Source organism: Hippichthys cyanospilos, chromosome 14 (genome assembly GCF_059441005.1).
Source record: "Hippichthys cyanospilos isolate Australia breed blue-spotted pipefish chromosome 14, RoL_Hcya_1.0, whole genome shotgun sequence".
Lineage (NCBI taxonomy): Eukaryota > Metazoa > Chordata > Actinopteri > Syngnathiformes > Syngnathidae > Hippichthys > Hippichthys cyanospilos.
Window position 1 is genome coordinate 9,753,597 of NC_142382.1, and position 22,119 is coordinate 9,775,715.

At 42.2% G+C, this 22,119-nt stretch overlaps 21 non-coding genes across 21 annotated transcripts; all 21 read left to right on the plus strand.

Annotated features, from left to right (window-relative positions):
• The first annotated feature begins 10,371 nt into the window (after window positions 1-10,371).
• Window positions 10,372-10,444, plus strand: trnad-guc (transfer RNA aspartic acid (anticodon GUC)). The gene has a single exon. It is a non-coding gene; the product is annotated as a tRNA-Asp (tRNA).
• A 345-nt stretch (window positions 10,445-10,789) lies between these two features.
• trnad-guc (transfer RNA aspartic acid (anticodon GUC)) lies at window positions 10,790-10,862 on the plus strand. The gene has a single exon. It is a non-coding gene; the product is annotated as a tRNA-Asp (tRNA).
• A 348-nt stretch (window positions 10,863-11,210) lies between these two features.
• trnad-guc (transfer RNA aspartic acid (anticodon GUC)) lies at window positions 11,211-11,283 on the plus strand. The gene has a single exon. It is a non-coding gene; the product is annotated as a tRNA-Asp (tRNA).
• A 764-nt stretch (window positions 11,284-12,047) lies between these two features.
• trnad-guc (transfer RNA aspartic acid (anticodon GUC)) lies at window positions 12,048-12,120 on the plus strand. Its single transcript has one exon. It is a non-coding gene; the product is annotated as a tRNA-Asp (tRNA).
• Window positions 12,121-12,672: 552 nt separating this feature from the next.
• trnad-guc (transfer RNA aspartic acid (anticodon GUC)) lies at window positions 12,673-12,745 on the plus strand. The gene has a single exon. It is a non-coding gene; the product is annotated as a tRNA-Asp (tRNA).
• A 547-nt stretch (window positions 12,746-13,292) lies between these two features.
• Window positions 13,293-13,365, plus strand: trnad-guc (transfer RNA aspartic acid (anticodon GUC)). The gene has a single exon. It is a non-coding gene; the product is annotated as a tRNA-Asp (tRNA).
• Window positions 13,366-13,501: 136 nt separating this feature from the next.
• Window positions 13,502-13,574, plus strand: trnad-guc (transfer RNA aspartic acid (anticodon GUC)). The gene has a single exon. It is a non-coding gene; the product is annotated as a tRNA-Asp (tRNA).
• Window positions 13,575-14,131: 557 nt separating this feature from the next.
• Window positions 14,132-14,204, plus strand: trnad-guc (transfer RNA aspartic acid (anticodon GUC)). Its single transcript has one exon. It is a non-coding gene; the product is annotated as a tRNA-Asp (tRNA).
• Window positions 14,205-14,552: 348 nt separating this feature from the next.
• trnad-guc (transfer RNA aspartic acid (anticodon GUC)) lies at window positions 14,553-14,625 on the plus strand. Its single transcript has one exon. It is a non-coding gene; the product is annotated as a tRNA-Asp (tRNA).
• A 764-nt stretch (window positions 14,626-15,389) lies between these two features.
• trnad-guc (transfer RNA aspartic acid (anticodon GUC)) lies at window positions 15,390-15,462 on the plus strand. The gene has a single exon. It is a non-coding gene; the product is annotated as a tRNA-Asp (tRNA).
• Window positions 15,463-16,014: 552 nt separating this feature from the next.
• trnad-guc (transfer RNA aspartic acid (anticodon GUC)) lies at window positions 16,015-16,087 on the plus strand. Its single transcript has one exon. It is a non-coding gene; the product is annotated as a tRNA-Asp (tRNA).
• A 547-nt stretch (window positions 16,088-16,634) lies between these two features.
• On the plus strand, window positions 16,635-16,707 carry trnad-guc (transfer RNA aspartic acid (anticodon GUC)). Its single transcript has one exon. It is a non-coding gene; the product is annotated as a tRNA-Asp (tRNA).
• A 136-nt stretch (window positions 16,708-16,843) lies between these two features.
• trnad-guc (transfer RNA aspartic acid (anticodon GUC)) lies at window positions 16,844-16,916 on the plus strand. The gene has a single exon. It is a non-coding gene; the product is annotated as a tRNA-Asp (tRNA).
• A 737-nt stretch (window positions 16,917-17,653) lies between these two features.
• trnad-guc (transfer RNA aspartic acid (anticodon GUC)) lies at window positions 17,654-17,726 on the plus strand. The gene has a single exon. It is a non-coding gene; the product is annotated as a tRNA-Asp (tRNA).
• A 756-nt stretch (window positions 17,727-18,482) lies between these two features.
• trnad-guc (transfer RNA aspartic acid (anticodon GUC)) lies at window positions 18,483-18,555 on the plus strand. Its single transcript has one exon. It is a non-coding gene; the product is annotated as a tRNA-Asp (tRNA).
• A 975-nt stretch (window positions 18,556-19,530) lies between these two features.
• Window positions 19,531-19,603, plus strand: trnad-guc (transfer RNA aspartic acid (anticodon GUC)). The gene has a single exon. It is a non-coding gene; the product is annotated as a tRNA-Asp (tRNA).
• A 962-nt stretch (window positions 19,604-20,565) lies between these two features.
• On the plus strand, window positions 20,566-20,638 carry trnad-guc (transfer RNA aspartic acid (anticodon GUC)). Its single transcript has one exon. It is a non-coding gene; the product is annotated as a tRNA-Asp (tRNA).
• A 340-nt stretch (window positions 20,639-20,978) lies between these two features.
• trnad-guc (transfer RNA aspartic acid (anticodon GUC)) lies at window positions 20,979-21,051 on the plus strand. Its single transcript has one exon. It is a non-coding gene; the product is annotated as a tRNA-Asp (tRNA).
• Window positions 21,052-21,188: 137 nt separating this feature from the next.
• trnad-guc (transfer RNA aspartic acid (anticodon GUC)) lies at window positions 21,189-21,261 on the plus strand. Its single transcript has one exon. It is a non-coding gene; the product is annotated as a tRNA-Asp (tRNA).
• Window positions 21,262-21,397: 136 nt separating this feature from the next.
• trnad-guc (transfer RNA aspartic acid (anticodon GUC)) lies at window positions 21,398-21,470 on the plus strand. Its single transcript has one exon. It is a non-coding gene; the product is annotated as a tRNA-Asp (tRNA).
• Window positions 21,471-21,814: 344 nt separating this feature from the next.
• Window positions 21,815-21,887, plus strand: trnad-guc (transfer RNA aspartic acid (anticodon GUC)). Its single transcript has one exon. It is a non-coding gene; the product is annotated as a tRNA-Asp (tRNA).
• The last annotated feature ends 232 nt before the right edge of the window (window positions 21,888-22,119 follow it).

Consider the following 22,119-nt stretch of genomic DNA (forward strand, 5'->3'; position numbering starts at 1 on the left):
CTAAAAAGTTTAGAGTAAAGAGTTTGAAATCCCGGGTCTAAGCAGATAAAAAAAAAAAAAAGACATGAAGTACAAGTTGAGTGAAGAAATTTGATTACGTTAAGTGAGGTTAGCAACCTTTGATTTATTGGCAGCCACTTTGGGATGTCTTGCCCAAAGACATTCGGGATAGGCTCCAACTGACCTGCAACCATGAGGACAAACATTGAAAATCGATATATGGATCCATTGGCAAAAGCTGTGAAGGGTATCATCGATAAAACTAACTCAAAATGTGCTAACTTTGAGTTCAAAGTCCGGAGTGACTATTGAGCGCGTTCAATCTTCGTGGGGAGTCGTGAACCTTTGGCAATCACATTAGCAGATAAACACAGCGAGCGCCAACGGAGACACATACGAGTTCCCCTGGGAGCGCTCCCAATTAACACTCCGGCTTTCTTCCTCGCGGTGTGAAAGGACGCCAGGCACAGCAACACTGATTCATCCTCGTGTCATGTTTTCTTTTATTAAGAAACACAGTCAACATGCAATTGAATTTGCATTGACGCTTTCATGAGTGTGATACCGGCATTCTGGTTTCATTGAAGTGATTTTCTTGTGAGAATTCGTCATTGTCAAAAGAATGACAGGCCTCTGTATTCCCACTCTCTCCCTGAAGGCCTTGCGGCGCCACCATCTTCTATGTTTTATTTAGCATGTGCTTGTGGCAGTCATCAGTCCTGAATGTCTTCTTCTGTCTTTGGATCACTGGAGATTTCTGAGTGATTCACACACATTGGACACAACACAAATACGCTACTTGACTACAGAAGGGTTAGTTTTAAAGTTAGGGCCAGGGTTAAATGGTAAATTGGGGTTGGTGGTTAGGGTTAGTGTTAAATTTAGGGTTTTTAGGGTGAAAATAAGTGCTATAGTTGCTGAATAAGATCGGGCTGGAAAAGGCTTTGTGTTCAATTAGGGATTATATCTGAGGTTAGGGTTTGAAGGTTATTGGAAAGGATTAGGGATTAAAATGAACGCATTAGGGTAGGATTGGAGTTTTGGTATTAGGGATGGGATTATATCAAAAATAGGTATAATGTTAATTCTGCGATTTTGCAAAATCGGGTACGATGTAAAGATTGGGTTTGGTTTTAAATTTTGGACAGGGTTTGGATAGAGTTGGTGATGCTGTTACTAGGGTAGGTGTTAAATTTAGGGATCCAAGGTTTTGATTAAGGATTAAGGAGCCGCATGAACTCTTTAGGGTTTATTATTAAAGGTGTTGCTGTCAGATCAATGACCAGTCGAAATGTTTTCAGATGTTGCCTCAATTTATTTATTTGATAGTGTCAGTCATCAAAAATCCTAAAAACTAAACTCTGTCAAATATAATGTGAATTTCACGAGCAGGGTGGAATTCAGTGAAGTACTGTTATTTTTTTGTTAAAGAAACAAGACAATTTACCTTCTTCAACTTGTCAAAGACACTTAAGTTCAAGACTGATTTTTTTTTTTTCCTTGGGCCAAACATTCAAAGCTTAAACATTGCACATTTAAGGGTAAATATAAATACAATTACACAAAAGCAAAGCTTTTGATATTTCACAAACACATCTGTGCGCTAAATCTTCTCTTTTTATGGCACTTGTGTTCCTTTGAGACCCCAAGGAGCCCTAATTTGTAACATGGCCTTAAAAGGGCATCACAAACGTCTCACTAAACATAGCAAAATAAGTGAGCACCTCTTTTACAGGCATGCAAGTTAAAGATTAACTCTTTTGGTGCCACGTATTTTCAGAAAAGGCAACCAGAGAGCCAATTTTTAGCACTTTCAATCATCTTTCAATACCGACAAAAGTTTGGGTGCTGTGTCAATGCAAATTTACCTGGTACCATGCAAAGATTAGATTCTTTACTTCAATCATAAAAATAAAATTAGGTTTCTACCTTGTTCTGTTTGAAAATCGGTACCGTATTTTTCGTGCTTTTTTCTCTTGATTTGAGCCTTGTGGCTCCTCTGCAGTTGTTTTTTTTTTTTTTTTTTGCTAGATAGGATGTTTCTGGCCTATATTCCAATGATAATGATATATTATTATTATTATAATTATATATTACATATTATAATTATATATTATATTCCAAATAATTATTAATAATTAATTAAATTAACAACGCACATTTGTTGAGAATTCAAGTCATTGGCACGCAAGAAGTTTTTTTCAAAGATGAGATTTCTCCTCCACAGCAAAGAGTGAATTGGCATTAGGAAGAGAGTTCTGGTTAGAGTTTAGATCTAGGCTTTAGTGTTCAAGTTAGTGTCAGTGCTAAGGTTTGAGATTAGAGCAGGGTTAGTTATTAGAAATAAATGATTTGGGTAGAGGTTAATGTTATATTGTGTTTTCCGTTTTAGCAGGGTTTGTTTTAGTGTTGAAATGTATTTTAAGGGTAGTGTTTTTTGGAAGAAATTATTTTTTATTCTAAGTGTTGTGTGAAGTGATGTCGGGTTTAGATAAAGCCATTCCTAGAAATGTTTATGTGGATTTATTGACCATTACAAACAACAAGCACATTTACAGTAGATGTATTTTGATCATCGCATTTTCTCTCTAAGGTAAACGTCAGATCCGCTTAGCACAATCGGTTCGCCTACTCCTACTTCTCACGCTTGCTCTATAAAGTTGATGTTATTAGAGCAGACAGCATCCTTGCCACCGCTGTCAAACAAAGGAGGAGCTCATCTCTTGCTGGGCTTCCTCTGGAACTTTAGCTCTTCTTCTTTGACAGACAATTGCCACTTTTCAACATAGTGAGCTGGAACTGCTCCACAAGGCCACAAGAAGTCACTCTGCATGGTAATGGCACACTGTGGGTAATTTGCAGAAGAAAAGCATGTTTAAAGCCAAGACCGAAACAATGCTGCCCGAGTAGAGGAAAAGCTTTTAGTTATCAGTTGCAACAGTGTACATCGAATCATTTTATTTAGTTCACACCGAATTGCTTTAATAGGAAAATACTGCTACAGTGTGACCCCCATCTCTCCACCCCCATCCATCCCCTGAAGATGTAGGGCGAGGTGGTAATATATTCTAGCTCGGAAAAAAAAAAAAAACACAGTGCACTGATGTAATGCCAATGACAGCAATGACACACATGCACAGGAAAAATATTCACATACGGATCTGAGACATTTGGGTGCGATTGGTGATGCATTTGCGGGGTGCCCTTTCCAAGCGTGAGATGCTGGCAGTAGGCTTACTGACAACATGTCAAAATCTCTCAGCAAAGCATAACCCTCTTGGTTAAAATCACACTCATCAACACCTTGCCAGCCTTCGTGTTTGGGAACAGACTGGAAATGTGTTTGCTTTTCACTTTGTACATAATTCACTTGATGAGTATTTGTTTAAATGCTTTGCTTGTTTTCATTATCTAGTTAAATCTATGTCACAGATGTTTATTTCCTGTTTTAACTTGCACGTATAGTCCATGTTTAGATTAGGGATGTCCAAACATTTTTTTTTGTAACATCACATGCATATATTATTTAACTGATTTAACCCACACAGTAAAACCAAACCAAATGACTACTGTATATTTATTTTGTGGTCTAAGTATTTTTGTTAAACTGTGATATATATATATATATATATATATATATATATATATATATATATATATATATATATATATATATATATATATATATATATATATATATATATATATATATATATATATATATATATATATATATATATATATATATATATATTTATTTATTTATTTATTTATTTATTTTTTTTTCTGTAGCCACTTATCCTCACAAGGGTCGCAGACTTGCTGGTGCCTATCCCAGCTGGCTTCGGGCAGTAGTCAGTCACCCTGAACTGGCTGCCGACCAATCGCAGGGCACACACATCTAAGGACAATTTCCAACAATGTCCAATTCACCTCCCATGCATGTTTTTGGAGTGTGGGAGGAAGCCAGAGTGCCCGGAGAGAACCCACGCGGGCTCAGGGAGAACATGCAAACTCCGCACAGGAAGGCCGTACCAAAGCGGATTTGAACTCAAGTCCCTTTAACTGTGAGGTGGGCGTTTTATTTTATTCACTGCGCCAGTGAGGTTTTTTTTTTTTCAATATAAACATAATGTATATTTTCTTTCATCATAAAAATGTCTTAAAGTATTTTCTATTGTACTAAATTAGTGTACATTTATAGTCTTGTTGCACTGTTTTATTTGTTTTACTTATTTTGTGTTCTTATCTTACCTCTATTGTCCAATCCTGACTTGTGGAAGTCCAACTGAATCATTTGTAATTAAACACGTTTCCCCACTGGGCAAAATTTTCGCTGAAACAATAGGGTGACACATGGTTCCCCCTAGCCCAAACCACCCCACCCACTTCTTCATTCCCCTTCCCTTCCATGTCATTTAATTGATGCACAACAAAGAGTGACGGACATGATCAGTGGTGCGTAAAACCTAGCTGATGGACAGGTCACGTCAGGAGGTCGACTCGCTGAGTGCTGTTCAACATGTCCCCCCTTTTGTGAGTGACAGCCGCCCCCAATTAACCCCCAGCACGCACACGCACAGACACACACAAATATATGCACATACGTGCACTTGCTCACTCCCACGCTCTGAGTTGTGTCTTTATTCATACCATTGACCCCCAGCTCATTTACATGCTCAACTAACAGTATACAAAATACATGGTATTTTAATGCATAAACGCCATGTTCACGGTCATTTCAGAAAGCGAGTCTGGGTCCCTCTAGCGTGCTTCCAGGGTGACGGCCAGCAGGTTGGATTCAATCCCGCCCGCCTGGTCTGCATGCTCTCTCATCATGTCTCATCACATGCAGGGGCCCCCTCTGACCTTCTGAAAACAATGGCGGCGCAACGCTTCCCTCATCCGTGATGACAGCATGCAAACAATGGAGCTTGTGCTGTTAGGATGCGCAATGCTAGAATTGGTTGTATAGATTGTTTCGGACAAAATGAAATGAGAACAGCCTATAGGGCTGCAAATGAAATGAAAATGAGAAAACTTATAGAAAAGACCAGCAGATGGGGCCACACGCTCCAGAAAAAAAATCTATCGATTTCTATATCACAGGGATAGGCGACATAGGATGGAGGGCGGCTCACAATTTTTCATCAGAGCTACTGGTGGTGTTGGGGCACTTATGGGTACATGCACTTCCCAACATGGTATATAACAAAAATGCCATTTTAAATTTTCAATATTTCTGTTTGCTTATTGAACCAATGTGCATCACAGATCATATCTCTCTCTCTCTCTCTCTCTCTCTCTCTCTCTATCTATATATATATATATATATATATATATATATATATATATATATATATATATATATATATATATATATATATATATATATATATATATATATATATATATATATATATATATATATATATATATATATATATGAGATGTACAATACCTCTTTTTTTCAGACCAATGCCTTTTGAGTAGTCGTTGATATAGATACAAAGTACATATACCCCTAATAGTCCCACTAAAAATGTCTATTTTACATTTCTATTCAGTCAATCTTATCTTGTCAAGCAGTTGCATGAAATACAAGAGCATCTGAACTCATTTGTTTAAGTGGACTATAGAGTACATCGATTTACATGTGTGCATTCAGCATACTGTTTTTAATGTATTTTCAAGAAAACTGCCACTCGTAAAACCTTCGTTGACTCTACTGCTAATTTTTAATGCATCATTTTATCATTCTGTGTCATCTATATACAAGAAAACATTTTATGGCTGCATAGTAAAACACAAAAAAGAAACTTTAATTGCGAAGGCTTTACTAATCATTTTTTCAAACGTCTTCCGAGTCTCCAAAGTGTTAAACAAAACTTGCCTGTGCAGGCACCACTGACTGAGGCGGCATTGTTACCTCTGCCAAAATCTGACTGATTGTTCTGCGGTTTTGTAGGTGGAGAATTGCCTGCCAATTTCCACAATACTTCATGAAATGAGTCTGGCATGTGAAGAATGTAATATCCTCAGGCCAAGTTGTTGGGTAAAGTTGAACAAAAACCTCGATTACACTATCCCAAACTGAGCAGAATAGTTTCTTCTTTACATTAGGTAGTTTTTTCACTTCAACTCTCTATTCTTAAAGTTTTATCCCACGAAGGCAATGTTTTGTGAGAGTGAAAGGTTTTAAATGACTTGCTACAATACTGCAAAGCCATATTAGATCATTTTATTTCCTATGATGAGAGGCCATGGGGTAAGCAGAAAATGGGATTTATGAATAACGGCATACTTTAAATGGATTTAACCCACTCACAAAGTACATGCGGGGCGCATAAGAAGGAATAATTATGGTGACAGCACCCTCTATCACGTGCACCAATATTTCTTTCCTGAAATTTCACAAAGACACTTTGCATAACCTTTTGAAGTGATTGCTCAAAATTAGGACTGGCCCTCCACATCATTTTATGTGGCCCACAAACGCAGATTACGCATCGACTTTATGTTTCCTGGTGAGATACCAAAAAATACAAAATGGCGTTCACTTAAGGGAATCAAAATGTCTTTAAAATGTTTTACTATTTGAACAATCAGATTTTTATTGGCCGCTTAAAAAAACATCGACAAAAAACAACAACCAAAGAAACGAGTCATTACAATTTGTGCAATTTGAGTTAGTGTACATAAATTTGGTTTTACAGTCAAATCGTCCCTCCAAAGGAAATCTTTAGAAACTTTGCCAAACAGAAACAGACCCTGGACTAATATTGGCCAACTCCACCCACAATTTATTTGTTTGTCGTTATATGTAGAGTGGTTATATACTGATTTCTTTGTTCCTGCAACAATGACATTGCTGTATATTCTATTGAAGACTTTTTGGAGACCTTGGGGCTGAGGATGCCTACAGAACAGGAAAAAAAGCCAGCAGGAACAGGATGTCAGCCAGACATAAGAGAAAGGAAATAAAAAGACTGCAGGGAAACAACATGAAAGTGTGTGAGGCATGAGGGCATCAATACTCAGTGTGAAATATAAACTACATGCTGTATTTGGAAAAAAATATTGCAATGTTACTTTGTTCACTGGCCACAATCTTTACAAGCCAGAACAAAAGTTTGTGTGTGCAGGAAAATCTAAGTTGTGCATACGTGGATACAGAGAAATAATAGACAAGCTCAACCCTTTTTTGTCAGGCTTTTAGTTACTTCTCAGCAGCCCCCCCACGCACACTTAAATATAAACTTAAAGATAAATAAGATTATTATCTAGAAAAATGGTGTACGTACACCTAAACCTGTATCCTATTTAATGTTAACAAACGAAAAAAGCAATATAATTCAACTTTCAACAGCCGTTATGTATTTTTTTACAGCATTTATACAGGTTACAGCTTAGTCGAAAAGAGAAAAAAAATAACCATGTGCATCAAGTACATACTGCGTATGTATTCTGTGTTGTGTCTGCTGGTTTTATGTATGAAATACGGATGGAGAGAAGCAACTCGTTAAATCTGGTGCAGTCTTATATTCCGTTTTGAACATTAAATAAAATAAATCAAAATTCAATTGAAAACTTTAAAAAGTGCCTGAAACTAAAAAAATCTTATTTTATCACAATTACATTTCTCATTACAAAAGCAAAGCCTTATCCCTGGGGCCCCTTTGGGAAATGTTGCATGCTCCAATTTTGTCAAGTTCTAGTTGGGTGCACATTGTCATTTGTGACACAAGTTTGAAGCAGACAAGCCACAAATAAAACAGAAAATGCCACACGATCCATTTTCTGGAGTTGGTGAGTAAGAGATACCACGACAAATATAGTTCCAAATTTGAATACATTGAGAAATGGATGCCACACTACTCTGATTTAAGCCTTTTATTTTTCCCATATCTGACATTGTATCTATCAATGATTAGATCTTTGTAATAAAGATCGAAAGCCATGGTGTAAAGAGAAGACTGAATCATATAAAAAAAATATTTAATGGCATCTTTTTTTTTAAATCCTCAATATTGTGATCGCTATTTGATTATTTTCAATGATTATTAAACAACTGATTATGCGGTATGTGCTCTGTGATAGGCTGGGGTCCAGTCCTGGGTGAACCCTCCCTGTCGCCCAAAGGCATCTGGCTTGACTCCAGCCCATTGGTGATCCTGATATATGCACACACACGTGTGCGCAGACAGATAATACACACAAGGTCCAGAACAATTTTCTTGACTGGCGATGACTGTTGTCATAGTTACATTAAACTATTGACGCAACAGTAAGTCCACATCAAGAAAACACAGATGCGAATGGCATGGACTGCATTCAAAATATTAATATGTTCAAAGTGAAGGCCTTCCATCACCATCCAAGAATGTTCCTCAACTGTTGCCATGGAGACCTTAGCTGTCATCTCACGATTGAACTTTAAAGAACAAGACTACCCTTTAGATTGCCTCCCAAAGGAGCAAATTGCTCTACACTCCTGTTGTGTTTCACATTCTCCACTGTGCAATTCAAATACTTTGAGAGAAAATTTTGAGTGAAGAGGCCGCATGTAACGGAGATCCTTCAGGATACACACACAAAATTGAACACAATCAGGATAGAGTTATGTACAAGTTTTTGCACAGTAATACAGTTTGCAGAGGTTTTATAATCTGTTGTGTTGTGCCTTATTTCTTCTCAAACAAGATAATTATGTTAGAAGAGAATTAGTTGTGTGTTTAGCATCTGACTGAAATGAATCAGCAATGCCTGTAACCACATTAATGCACTTCATGAAACTGGGTGGTGTGTAAAGCTAATAGTGGTCTTCACATTTGCTAAGCATTGAAAATAAATGTAGGAACATGGTAATGAAAAAAATAGCACAGTAGTGAAAATATGCTTCAAGGTAATGTTTATATTTTGGAAGTTGTAAAAAAAAAAAACTGATGAGTATAATTTTACATACCATTTTACATAGCGGGCAAAAAAATCTGCATCCATAGCACTCCTTGGAATACCCACCAATGAAGTCCTTGTTTGGATAGTGGACCAGCAGATCTGTCTTTTACATGGAAGGCCTGAGTTCGATTCCCCGACGGGGAGGCTGAGAACTTTTTCTTTAAGAACTTGACATGTAGACCATGAAGTATCTCTGAGCCCCTTTTGTTGCAGTACCTTGATGTAGCGCTAAAAAAAAGAATCACTGCATCCATAGAGCTCCTCTGAATACTTACTGTTGTCTTTGTTAGTGTAGTACACCAGTAACCCCACCTGTCATGTAGAAGATCGGTGTTTTATTCCCCGATGGGGGGGGGTCAAGAAACGTTTCTGAATATGTAAACAATGACTTTCTTGTGATTTGCTCCATGTTGCAGTACCATCTCGGTGTTCCTCGTTACTGTGGTGGACCAGTATCTCCGCCCCTCATGTGAAAGCCCAGGCTTGGTTCCCCAACAGGAAGATCTGCACCTTTATTTTTTATTATATGCATAGTGGTCAAATAAGCATTGCATGTGTACAGCTCCTCAGATAATTTATTGACACATTCCCTGTTAGTATAGTGGACCAGGATCTCCGCCCATCACGCAGGAGACCGGTTCCCCGACAGGGAGATTGAGAAGTTTTTCTTTAAGAACTTGACATGGAGACCATTAATAAGCTTTAAGCACCTTCTGTTGCAGTATCTCTACAGGGCCAAAAATAATCATTGCCTCTGTAGAGCTCCTCAGAACAAACTCTGAAAATTTCCTCGTTAGTATAGTGGATAAGTATCTCTGCCTGTCATGCAGAAGATGGGGGTTCGATTCCCCGACGGGGAGGCTGAGAACATTTTCTTTAGGAACTTGACATGGGGACCATGAATAATAAGCACCTTCTGTTGCAGTATCTCAACAGAGAGCCCAAAATAATCATTGCCTCCGTAGAGCTCCTTAAAAAAAATTTTTACATGTTCCTCGTTAGTATAGTGGATCAGTATCTCTGCCTGTCACGCAGAAGACCGGGATTCGATTCCCCGACGGGGAGGCTGACAACCTTTCCTTTAGGAATTTGACATGTGGACCATGAATAAAATCCTTTAAGCGCCTTCTTTTGCAGTATCTCTACAGAGAGCCCAAAATAATCAATACCTCCAAAGAGCTCCTCAGAAGGAATTCACAGATGTTCCTCCTTAGTATAGTGGATCAGTATCTCTGCTTGTCACGCAGAAGACTGAGATTCGATTCCCCGACGGTGTGGTTGAGAACTTTTTCTTCAGGAACTTGACATGGGGACCATAAATAACCTTTAAGCACCTTCTGTTGCAGTGTCTCTACAGAGAGCCCAAAATATTCAATGCCTCCATAGAGCTCCTCAGTAAAAATCCTCACATGTTCCCCGTTAGTATAGTGGATCAGTATCTCTGCCTGTCACGCAGAAGACCGGGGTTCGATTCCCCGACGGGGAGACTGAGAACTTTTTCTTTAGGAACTTGACATGGGGACCATGAGTAATTATCCTTTAAGCACCTTCTGTTGCAGTTTCTCAACAGAGCCCAAAATAATCAATAACTCCGTAGAGCTCCTCAGAAAAAAATCTCACATGTTCCTATTTAGTATAGTGGATCAATATCTCTGCCTGTCACGCAGAAGACCGGGGTTCGATTCCCCAACGGGGAGGCTGAGAACTTATTCTTTAAGAACTTGACATGGAGACCATGAATAAACTTTAAGCACCTTCTGTTGCAGTGTCTCTACAGAGCCCAGAATAATCAATGCCTCCATAGAGCTCCTCAGAACATTTTCTCACATGTTCCTCGTTAGTATAGTGGATCAGTATCTCTGCCTGTCACGCAGAAGACCGGGGTTCGATTCCCCGACGGGGAGGCTGACAACCTTTTGTTTAGGAACTTGACATGGGGACCATGAATAAAATCCTTTAAGCGCCTTCTTTTGCAGTATCTCTACAGAGAGCCCAAAATAATCAATGCCTCCGTAGAGCTCCTCAGAAGGAATTCACAGATGTTCCTCGTTAGTATAGTGGATCAGTATCTCTGCTTGTCACGCAGAAGACTGGGATTCGATTCCCCGACGGTGTGGCTGAGAACTTATTCTTCAGGAACTTGACATGGGGACCATAAATAACCTTTAAGCACCTTCTGTTGCAGTGTCTCTACAGAGAGCCCAAAATATTCAATGCCTCCATACAGCTCCTCAGTACAAATTTCCACTTGTTCCTCGTTAGTATAGTGGATCAGTATCTCTGCCTGTCACGCAGAAGACCGGGGTTCGATTCCCCGACGGGGAGGCTGAGAACCTTTTCTTTAGGACATTGACATGGGGACCATGAATAATAAGCACCTTCTGTTGCAGTATCTCAACAGAGAGCCCAAAATATTCAATGCCTCCATAGAGCTCCTGAGAACAATTTCTCACATGTTCCTTGTTAGTATAGTGGATCAATATCTCTGCCTGTCGCAAAGAAGACCGGGGTTCGATTCCCCGGCGGGTAGGCTGAGAGCCTTTTCTTTCGGAACTTGACATTGGGACCATGAATAATATCCTTTAAGCACCTTCTGTTGCAGTATCTCAACAGAGAGCCCAAAATAATCATTGCCTCCGTAGAGCTCCTTAAAACGAATTTATATATGTTCCTCGTTAGTATAGTGGATCAGCATCTCTGCCTGTCACGCAGAAGACGGGGTTAAATTCCCCGACGGGGAGTCGGAGAACTTTTTCTTCAGGAACTTAACATGGAGACCATGAATATCCTTTAAGCACCTTCTGTTGCAGTGTCTCTACAGAGAGCCCAAAATAATCATTGCCTCCGTAGAGCTCCTCAGAAGGAATTCACACATGTTCCTCGTTAGTATAGTGGATCAGTATCTCTGCCTGTCACGCAGAAGACCGGGGTTCGATTTCCCGACGGGGAGGCTGAGAACTTTTTCTTTTGGAACTTGAGATGGGGACCATGAATAATATCCTTTAAGAACCTTCTGTTGCAGTGTCTCTACAGAGAGCCCAAAATTATCAATGCCTCCGTAGAGCTCCTCAGAAGGAATTCACACATGTTCCTCGTTAGTATAGTGGATGAGTATCTCTGCTTGTCACGCAGAAGACCGGGGTTCGATTCCCCGACGGGGAGGCTGAGAACTTATTCTTTAGGAACTTGACATGGAGACCATGAATAACCTTTAAGCACCTTCTGTTGCAGTGTCTCTACAGAGAGCCCAAAATAATCAATGCCTCCATAGAGCTCCTCAGAACAATATCTCACATGTTCCTCGTTAGTATAGTGGATCAGTATCTCTGCCTGTCACGCAGAAGACCGGGTTTCGATTCTCCGACGGGGAGGCTGAGAAGCTCTTCTTACGAACTTGACATGGGGACCATGAATAAAATCCTTTAAGCGCCTTCTTTTGCAGTATCTCTACAGAGAACCCAAAATAATCAATGCCTCTGTAGAGCTCCTCAGAAGGAATTCACACATGTTCCTCGTTAGTATAGTGGATCAGTATCTATGCTTGTCATGCAGAAGACTGGGGTTCGATTCCCTGACGGGGAGGCTGAGAACTTTTTCTTCAGGAACTTGACATGGGGACCATGAATAATATGCACCTTCTGTTGCAGTATCTCAACAGAGAGCCCAAAATATTCAATGCCTCCATAGAGCTCCTCAGTAAAAACTCTCACATGTTCCCCGTTAGTATAGTGGATCAGTATCTCTGCCTGTCACGCAGAAGACCGGGGTTCGATTCCCCGACGGGGAGGCTGAGAACTTTTTCTTTTGGAACTTGACATGGGGACCATAAATAATATGCACCTTCTGTTGCAGTATCTCAACAGAGAGCCCAAAATAATCAATGCCTCCGTAGAGCTCCTCAGAACATTTCACATGTTCCTTGTTAGTATAGTGGATCAGTATCTCTGCCTGTCACGCAGAAGACCGGGGTTCGATTCCCCGACGGGAGGCTGAGAGCCTTTTCTTTCGGAACTTGACATGGGGACCATGAATAATATCCTTTAGGCACCTTCTGTTGCAGTATCTCAACAGAGAGCCCAAATAATCATTTCCCCTGTAGAGCTCCTTAAAACGAATTTATATATGTTCCTCATTAGTATAGTGGATCAGCATCTCTGCCTGTCACGCAGAAGACGGGGTTAAATTCCCCGACGGGGAGTCGGAGAACTTTTTCTTCAGGAACTTGACATGGAGACCATGAATAACCTTTAAGCACCTTCTGTTGCAGTGTCTCTACAGAGAGCCCAAAATAATCAATGCCTCCGTAGAGTTTCTCAGAAGGAATTCACACATGTTCCTCGTTAGTATAGTGGATCAGTATCTCTGCTTGTCACGCAGAAGACCGGGGTTCGATTCCCCGACGGGGAGGCTGAGAAGCTTTTCTTTAGGAACTTGACATGGAGACCATGAATAACCTTTAAGCACCTTCTGTTGCAGTGTCTCTACAGAGAGCCCAAAATAATCAATGCCTCCATAGAGCTCCTCAGAACATTATCTCACATGTTCCTCGTTAGTATAGTGGATCAGTATCTCTGCCTGTCACGCAGAAGACCGGGGTTCGATTCCCCGACGGGGAGGCTGAGAAGGTTTTCTTTAGGAACTTGACATGGGGACCATGAATAAAATCCTTTAAGCGCCTTCTTTTGCAGTATCTCTACAGAGAACCCAAAATAATCAATGCCTCTGTAGAGCTCCTCAGAAGGAATTCACACATGTTCCTCGTTAGTATAGTGGATCAGTATCTATGCTTGTCATGCAGAAGACTGGGGTTCGATTCCCCGACGGGGAGGCTGAGAACTTTTTCTTTAGGAACTTGACATGGGGACCATGAGTAATTATCCTTTAAGCACCTTCTGTTGCAGTTTCTCAACAGAGCCCAAAATAATCAATAACTCCGTAGAGCTCCTCAGAAAAAAATCTCACATGTTCCTATTTAGTATAGTGGATCAATATCTCTGCCTGTCACGCAGAAGACCGGGGTTCGATTCCCCAACGGGGAGGCTGAGAACTTATTCTTTAAGAACTTGACATGGAGACCATGAATAAACTTTAAGCACCTTCTGTTGCAGTGTCTCTACAGAGCCCAGAATAATCAATGCCTCCATAGAGCTCCTCAGAACATTTTCTCACATGTTCCTCGTTAGTATAGTGGATCAGTATCTCTGCCTGTCACGCAGAAGACCGGGGTTCGATTCCCCGACGGGGAGGCTGACAACCTTTTGTTTAGGAACTTGACATGGGGACCATGAATAAAATCCTTTAAGCGCCTTCTTTTGCAGTATCTCTACAGAGAGCCCAAAATAATCAATGCCTCCGTAGAGCTCCTCAGAAGGAATTCACAGATGTTCCTCGTTAGTATAGTGGATCAGTATCTCTGCTTGTCACGCAGAAGACTGGGATTCGATTCCCCGACGGTGTGGCTGAGAACTTATTCTTCAGGAACTTGACATGGGGACCATAAATAACCTTTAAGCACCTTCTGTTGCAGTGTCTCTACAGAGAGCCCAAAATATTCAATGCCTCCATACAGCTCCTCAGTACAAATTTCCACTTGTTCCTCGTTAGTATAGTGGATCAGTATCTCTGCCTGTCACGCAGAAGACCGGGGTTCGATTCCCCGACGGGGAGGCTGAGAACCTTTTCTTTAGGACATTGACATGGGGACCATGAATAATAAGCACCTTCTGTTGCAGTATCTCAACAGAGAGCCCAAAATATTCAATGCCTCCATAGAGCTCCTGAGAACAATTTCTCACATGTTCCTTGTTAGTATAGTGGATCAATATCTCTGCCTGTCGCAAAGAAGACCGGGGTTCGATTCCCCGGCGGGTAGGCTGAGAGCCTTTTCTTTCGGAACTTGACATTGGGACCATGAATAATATCCTTTAAGCACCTTCTGTTGCAGTATCTCAACAGAGAGCCCAAAATAATCATTGCCTCCGTAGAGCTCCTTAAAACGAATTTATATATGTTCCTCGTTAGTATAGTGGATCAGCATCTCTGCCTGTCACGCAGAAGACGGGGTTAAATTCCCCGACGGGGAGTCGGAGAACTTTTTCTTCAGGAACTTAACATGGAGACCATGAATATCCTTTAAGCACCTTCTGTTGCAGTGTCTCTACAGAGAGCCCAAAATAATCATTGCCTCCGTAGAGCTCCTCAGAAGGAATTCACACATGTTCCTCGTTAGTATAGTGGATCAGTATCTCTGCCTGTCACGCAGAAGACCGGGGTTCGATTTCCCGACGGGGAGGCTGAGAACTTTTTCTTTTGGAACTTGAGATGGGGACCATGAATAATATCCTTTAAGAACCTTCTGTTGCAGTGTCTCTACAGAGAGCCCAAAATTATCAATGCCTCCGTAGAGCTCCTCAGAAGGAATTCACACATGTTCCTCGTTAGTATAGTGGATGAGTATCTCTGCTTGTCACGCAGAAGACCGGGGTTCGATTCCCCGACGGGGAGGCTGAGAACTTATTCTTTAGGAACTTGACATGGAGACCATGAATAACCTTTAAGCACCTTCTGTTGCAGTGTCTCTACAGAGAGCCCAAAATAATCAATGCCTCCATAGAGCTCCTCAGAACAATATCTCACATGTTCCTCGTTAGTATAGTGGATCAGTATCTCTGCCTGTCACGCAGAAGACCGGGTTTCGATTCTCCGACGGGGAGGCTGAGAAGCTCTTCTTACGAACTTGACATGGGGACCATGAATAAAATCCTTTAAGCGCCTTCTTTTGCAGTATCTCTACAGAGAACCCAAAATAATCAATGCCTCTGTAGAGCTCCTCAGAAGGAATTCACACATGTTCCTCGTTAGTATAGTGGATCAGTATCTATGCTTGTCATGCAGAAGACTGGGGTTCGATTCCCTGACGGGGAGGCTGAGAACTTTTTCTTCAGGAACTTGACATGGGGACCATGAATAATATGCACCTTCTGTTGCAGTATCTCAACAGAGAGCCCAAAATATTCAATGCCTCCATAGAGCTCCTCAGTAAAAACTCTCACATGTTCCCCGTTAGTATAGTGGATCAGTATCTCTGCCTGTCACGCAGAAGACCGGGGTTCGATTCCCCGACGGGGAGGCTGAGAACTTTTTCTTTTGGAACTTGACATGGGGACCATAAATAATATGCACCTTCTGTTGCAGTATCTCAACAGAGAGCCCAAAATAATCAATGCCTCCGTAGAGCTCCTCAGAACATTTCACATGTTCCTTGTTAGTATAGTGGATCAGTATCTCTGCCTGTCACGCAGAAGACCGGGGTTCGATTCCCCGACGGGAGGCTGAGAGCCTTTTCTTTCGGAACTTGACATGGGGACCATGAATAATATCCTTTAGGCACCTTCTGTTGCAGTATCTCAACAGAGAGCCCAAATAATCATTTCCCCTGTAGAGCTCCTTAAAACGAATTTATATATGTTCCTCATTAGTATAGTGGATCAGCATCTCTGCCTGTCACGCAGAAGACGGGGTTAAATTCCCCGACGGGGAGTCGGAGAACTTTTTCTTCAGGAACTTGACATGGAGACCATGAATAACCTTTAAGCACCTTCTGTTGCAGTGTCTCTACAGAGAGCCCAAAATAATCAATGCCTCCGTAGAGTTTCTCAGAAGGAATTCACACATGTTCCTCGTTAGTATAGTGGATCAGTATCTCTGCTTGTCACGCAGAAGACCGGGGTTCGATTCCCCGACGGGGAGGCTGAGAAGCTTTTCTTTAGGAACTTGACATGGAGACCATGAATAACCTTTAAGCACCTTCTGTTGCAGTGTCTCTACAGAGAGCCCAAAATAATCAATGCCTCCATAGAGCTCCTCAGAACATTATCTCACATGTTCCTCGTTAGTATAGTGGATCAGTATCTCTGCCTGTCACGCAGAAGACCGGGGTTCGATTCCCCGACGGGGAGGCTGAGAAGGTTTTCTTTAGGAACTTGACATGGGGACCATGAATAAAATCCTTTAAGCGCCTTCTTTTGCAGTATCTCTACAGAGAACCCAAAATAATCAATGCCTCTGTAGAGCTCCTCAGAAGGAATTCACACATGTTCCTCGTTAGTATAGTGGATCAGTATCTATGCTTGTCATGCAGAAGACTGGGGTTCGATTCCCTGACGGGGAGGCTGAGAACTTTTTCTTCAGGAACTTGACATGGGGACCATGAATAATATGCACCTTCTGTTGCAGTATCTCAACAGAGAGCCCAAAATATTCAATGCCTCCATAGAGCTCCTCAGTAAAAACTCTCACATGTTTGTGAAGGGAATCATATATTAGGTTGTTATCATTATGTTCTTAGTTCATTGTTACCCATTTATGCAATCCTAGTTCATCTTGACCCTGTCCTTAGATAGAACTGTTGACGCACGAAAGTGTGAGCCGGGACCTTGGCCCAGCTGCCGGTGGCGCCCGGCTGGCTCTTTTGTTGTGTCTTGTAATCTGCTATGCTTCTATTCAATAAAAGCCGGGGGGAACGGCTGGGCAAGTGGAAAACTGGCGTTGGAAGACCCACGAGTTACATTTGCTCAAGCTTTTTTCCCTGCGCCGGCGTAGAAAAGTCAATCTTGGCTGGTCTGAGTTACTCTTTTTGCTGTTTAAGCAGCTAGGCTTGTCCTAGTCTTCTTTTCTGAGATTTCTCTGACAATGTTCCCCGTTAGTATAGTGGATCAGGATCTCTGCCTGTCACGCAGAAGACCGGGGTTCGATTCCCCGACGGGGAGGCTGAGAACTTTTTCTTTTGGAACTTGACATGGGGACCATAAATAATATGCACCTTCTGTTGCAGTATCTCAACAGAGAGCCCAAAATAATCAATGCCTCCGTAGAGCTCCTCAGAACATTTCACATGTTCCTTGTTAGTATAGTGGATCAGTATCTCTGCCTGTCACGCAGAAGACCGGGGTTCGATTCCCCGACGGGAGGCTGAGAGCCTTTTCTTTCGGAACTTGACATGGGGACCATGAATAATATCCTTTAGGCACCTTCTGTTGCAGTATCTCAACAGAGAGCCCAAATAATCATTTCCCCTGTAGAGCTCCTTAAAACGAATTTATATATGTTCCTCATTAGTATAGTGGATCAGCATCTCTGCCTGTCACGCAGAAGACGGGGTTAAATTCCCCGACGGGGAGTCGGAGAACTTTTTCTTCAGGAACTTGACATGGAGACCATGAATAACCTTTAAGCACCTTCTGTTGCAGTGTCTCTACAGAGAGCCCAAAATAATCAATGCCTCCGTAGAGTTTCTCAGAAGGAATTCACACATGTTCCTCGTTAGTATAGTGGATCAGTATCTATGCTTGTCATGCAGAAGATGGGGGTTCGATTCCCCGACGGGGCGGCTGAGAACTTTTGCTTTAGGAACTTGACATGGGGACCATGAATAACCTTTAAGCACCTTCTGTTGCAGTGTCTCTACAGAGAGCCCAAAATAATCAATGCCTCCATAGAGCTCCTCAGAACATTATCTCACATGTTCCTCGTTAGTATAGTGGATCAGTATCTCTGCCTGTCACGCAGAAGACCGGGGTTCGATTCCCCGACGGGGAGGCTGAGAAGGTTTTCTTTAGGAACTTGACATGGGGACCATGAATAAAATCCTTTAAGCGCCTTCTTTTGCAGTATCTCTACAGAGAACCCAAAATAATCAATGCCTCTGTAGAGCTCCTCAGAAGGAATTCACACATGTTCCTCGTTAGTATAGTGGATCAGTATCTATGCTTGTCATGCAGAAGATGGGGGTTCGATTCCCCGACGGGGCGGCTGAGAACTTTTGCTTTAGGAACTTGACATGGGGACCATGAATAATATGCACCTTCTGTTGCAGTATCTCAACAGAGAGCCCAAAATAATCAATGCCTCCATAGAGCTCCTCAGTAAAAATTCTCACATGTTCCCCGTTAGTATAGTGGATCAGTATCGCTGCCTGTCACGCAGAAGACCGGGGTTCGATTCCCCGACGAGGAGGATGAGAACTCTTTCTTTAGGAACTTGACATGGGGACCATGAATAATCCTTTAAGCACCTTCTGTTGCAGTACCTCTACAGAGAGCCCAAAATAATCATTGCCTCCGTAGAGCTCCTAAGAACAAATTTAAACATGTTCCTCATTAGTATAGTGGATCAGAATCTCTGCCTGTCACGCAGAAGACCGGGGTTTGATTCCCCGGCGGGGAGGCTGAGAACTTTTTCTTTAGGAACTTGACATGGGGACCATGAATAAACTTTAAGCACCTTCTGTTGCAGTGTCTCTACAGAGAGCCCAAAATAATTAATGCCTCCGTAGAGCTCCTCAGAAGAAATTCTCACATGTTCCTCGTTAGTATAGTGGATCAGTATCTCTGCCTGTCACGCAGAAGACCGGGTTTGGATTCCCCGACGGGGAGGCTGAGAAGCTTTTCTTTAGGAACTTGACATGGGGACCATGAATAAAATCCTTTAAGCGCCTTCTTTTGCAGTATCTCTACAGAGAACCCAAAATAATCAATGCCTCTGTAGAGCTCCTCAGAAGGAATTCACACATGTTCCTCGTTAGTATAGTGGATCAGTATCTCTGCCTGTCACGCAGAAGACCGGGGTTCGATTCCCCGACGGGGAGGCTGAGAACTTATTCTTCAGGAACTTGACATGGGGACCATAAATAACTTTAAGCACCTTCTGTTGCAGTGTCTCAACAGAAAGCCCAAAATATTCAATGCCTCCATAGAGCTCCTCAGTAAAAAGTCTCACATGTTCCCCGTTAGTATAGTGGATCAGTATCTCTACCTGTCACGCAGAAGACAGGGGTTCGATTCCCCGACGGGGACTCGGAGAACTTTTTCTTCAGGAACTTGACATGGGGACCATGAATAACCTTTAAGCATCTTCTTTTGCAGTGTCTCTACAGAGCCCAGAATAATCAATGCCTACATAGAGCTCCTCAGAACGATTTCGCACATGTTCCTCGTTAGTATAGTGGATCAGTATCTCTGCCTGTCACGCAGAAGACCGTTGTTCGATTCCCCGACGGGGAGGCTGACAACCTTTTCTTTAGGAACTTGACATGGGGACCTTGAATAAAAGCACCTTCTGTTCCAGTGTCTCAACAGAGACCCCAAAATAATCAATGCCTCCGTAGAGCACCTCAGAAGATATTCTTACATGTTCCTCGTTAGTATAGTGGATCAGTATCTCTGCCTGTCACGCAGAAGACCGGGTTTCGATTCCCTGACGGGAAGGCTGAGAACTTTTTCTTTAGGAACTTGACATGGGGACCATGAATAACCTTTAAGCACCTTCTGTTGCAGTGTCTCTACAGAGAGCCCAAAATAATTAATGCCTCCGTAGAGCTCCTCAGAAGAAATTCTCACATGTTCCTCATTAGTATAGTGGATCAGTATCTCTGCCTGTCACGCCGAAGACCGGGGTTCGATTCCCTGACGAGGAGGATGAGAACTCTTTCTTTAGGAACTTGACATGGGGACCATGAATAACCTTTAAGCATCTTCTTTTGCAGTGTCTCTACAGAGCCCAAAATAATCAATGCCTACATAGAGCTCCTCAGAACAGTTTCTCACATGTTCCTCGTTAGTATAGTGGATCAGTATCTCTGCCTGTCACGCAGAAGACCGGGGTTCGATTCCCCGACGGGGAGGCTGACATCCTTTTCCTTAGGAACTTGACATGGGGACCATGAATAAAAGCACCTTCTGTTCCAGTGTCTCAACAGAGACCCCAAAATAATCAATGCCTCCGTAGAGCACCTCAGAAGATATTCTTACATGTTCCTTGTTAGTATAGTGGATCAGTATCTCTGCCTGTCACGCAGAAGACCGGGTTTCGATTCCCTGACGGGGAGGCTGAGAACCTTTTCTTTAGGAACTTGACATGGGGTCCATGAATAACCTTTAAGCACCTTCTGTTGCAGTGTCTCTACAGAGAGCCCAAAATAATTAATGCCTCCGTAGAGCTCCTCAGAAGAAATTCTCACATGTTCCTCGTTAGTATAGTGGATCAGTATCTCTGCCTGTCACGCAGAAGACCGGGGTTCGATTCCCCGACGGGGAGGCTGAGAAGGTTTTCTTTAGGAACTTGACATGGGGACCATGAATAATCCTTTAAGCACCTTCTGTTGCAGTGTCTCTACAGAGAGCCCAAAATTATCAATGCCTCCGTAGAGCTCCTCAGAAGGAATTCACACATGTTCCTCGTTAGTATAGTGGATGAGTATCTCTGCTTGTCACGCAGAAGACCGGGGTTCGATTCCCCGACGGGGAGGCTGAGAACTTATTCTTTAGGAACTTGACATGGAGACCATGAATAACCTTTAAGCACCTTCTGTTGCAGTGTCTCAACAGAGACCCCAAAATAATCAATGCCTCCGTAGAGCACCTCAGAAGATATTCTTACATGTTCCTCGTTAGTATAGTGGATCAGTATCTCTGCCTGTCACGCAGAAGACCGGGGTTCGATTCCCCGACGGGGAGGCTGAAAACCTTTTGTTTAGGAACTTGACATGGGGACCATGAATAAAATCCTTTAAGCGCCTTCTTTTGCAGTATCTCTACAGAGAGCCCAAAATAATCAATGCCTCCGTAGAGCTCCTCAGAACAAACGCTCACATGTTCCCCGTTAGTATAGTGGGTCAGTATCTCTGCCTGTCACATAGAATACCGGGGTTCGATTCCCCGACGGTGAGGCTGAGAACTATTTCTTTAGGAACTTGACATGGGGACCATGAATATTAAGCACCTTCTGTTGCAGTATCTCAACAGAGAGCCCAAAATAATCATTGCCTCCGTAGAGCTCCTTAAAACAAGTTTATACATGTTCCTCGTTAGTATAGTGGATCAGTATCTCTGCCTGTCACGCAGAAGACCGGGGTTCGATTCCCCGACGGGGAGGCTGACAACCTTTTCTTTAGGAACTTGACATGGGGACCATGAATAAAATCCTTTAAGCGCCTTCTTTTGCAGTATCTCTACAGAGAGCCCAAAATAATCAATGCCTCCGTAGAGCTCCTCAGAACAAACGCTCACATGTTCCCCGTTAGTATAGTGGGTCAGTATCTCTGCCTGTCACATAGAATACCGGGGTTCGATTCCCCGACGGTGAGGCTGAGAACTATTTCTTTAG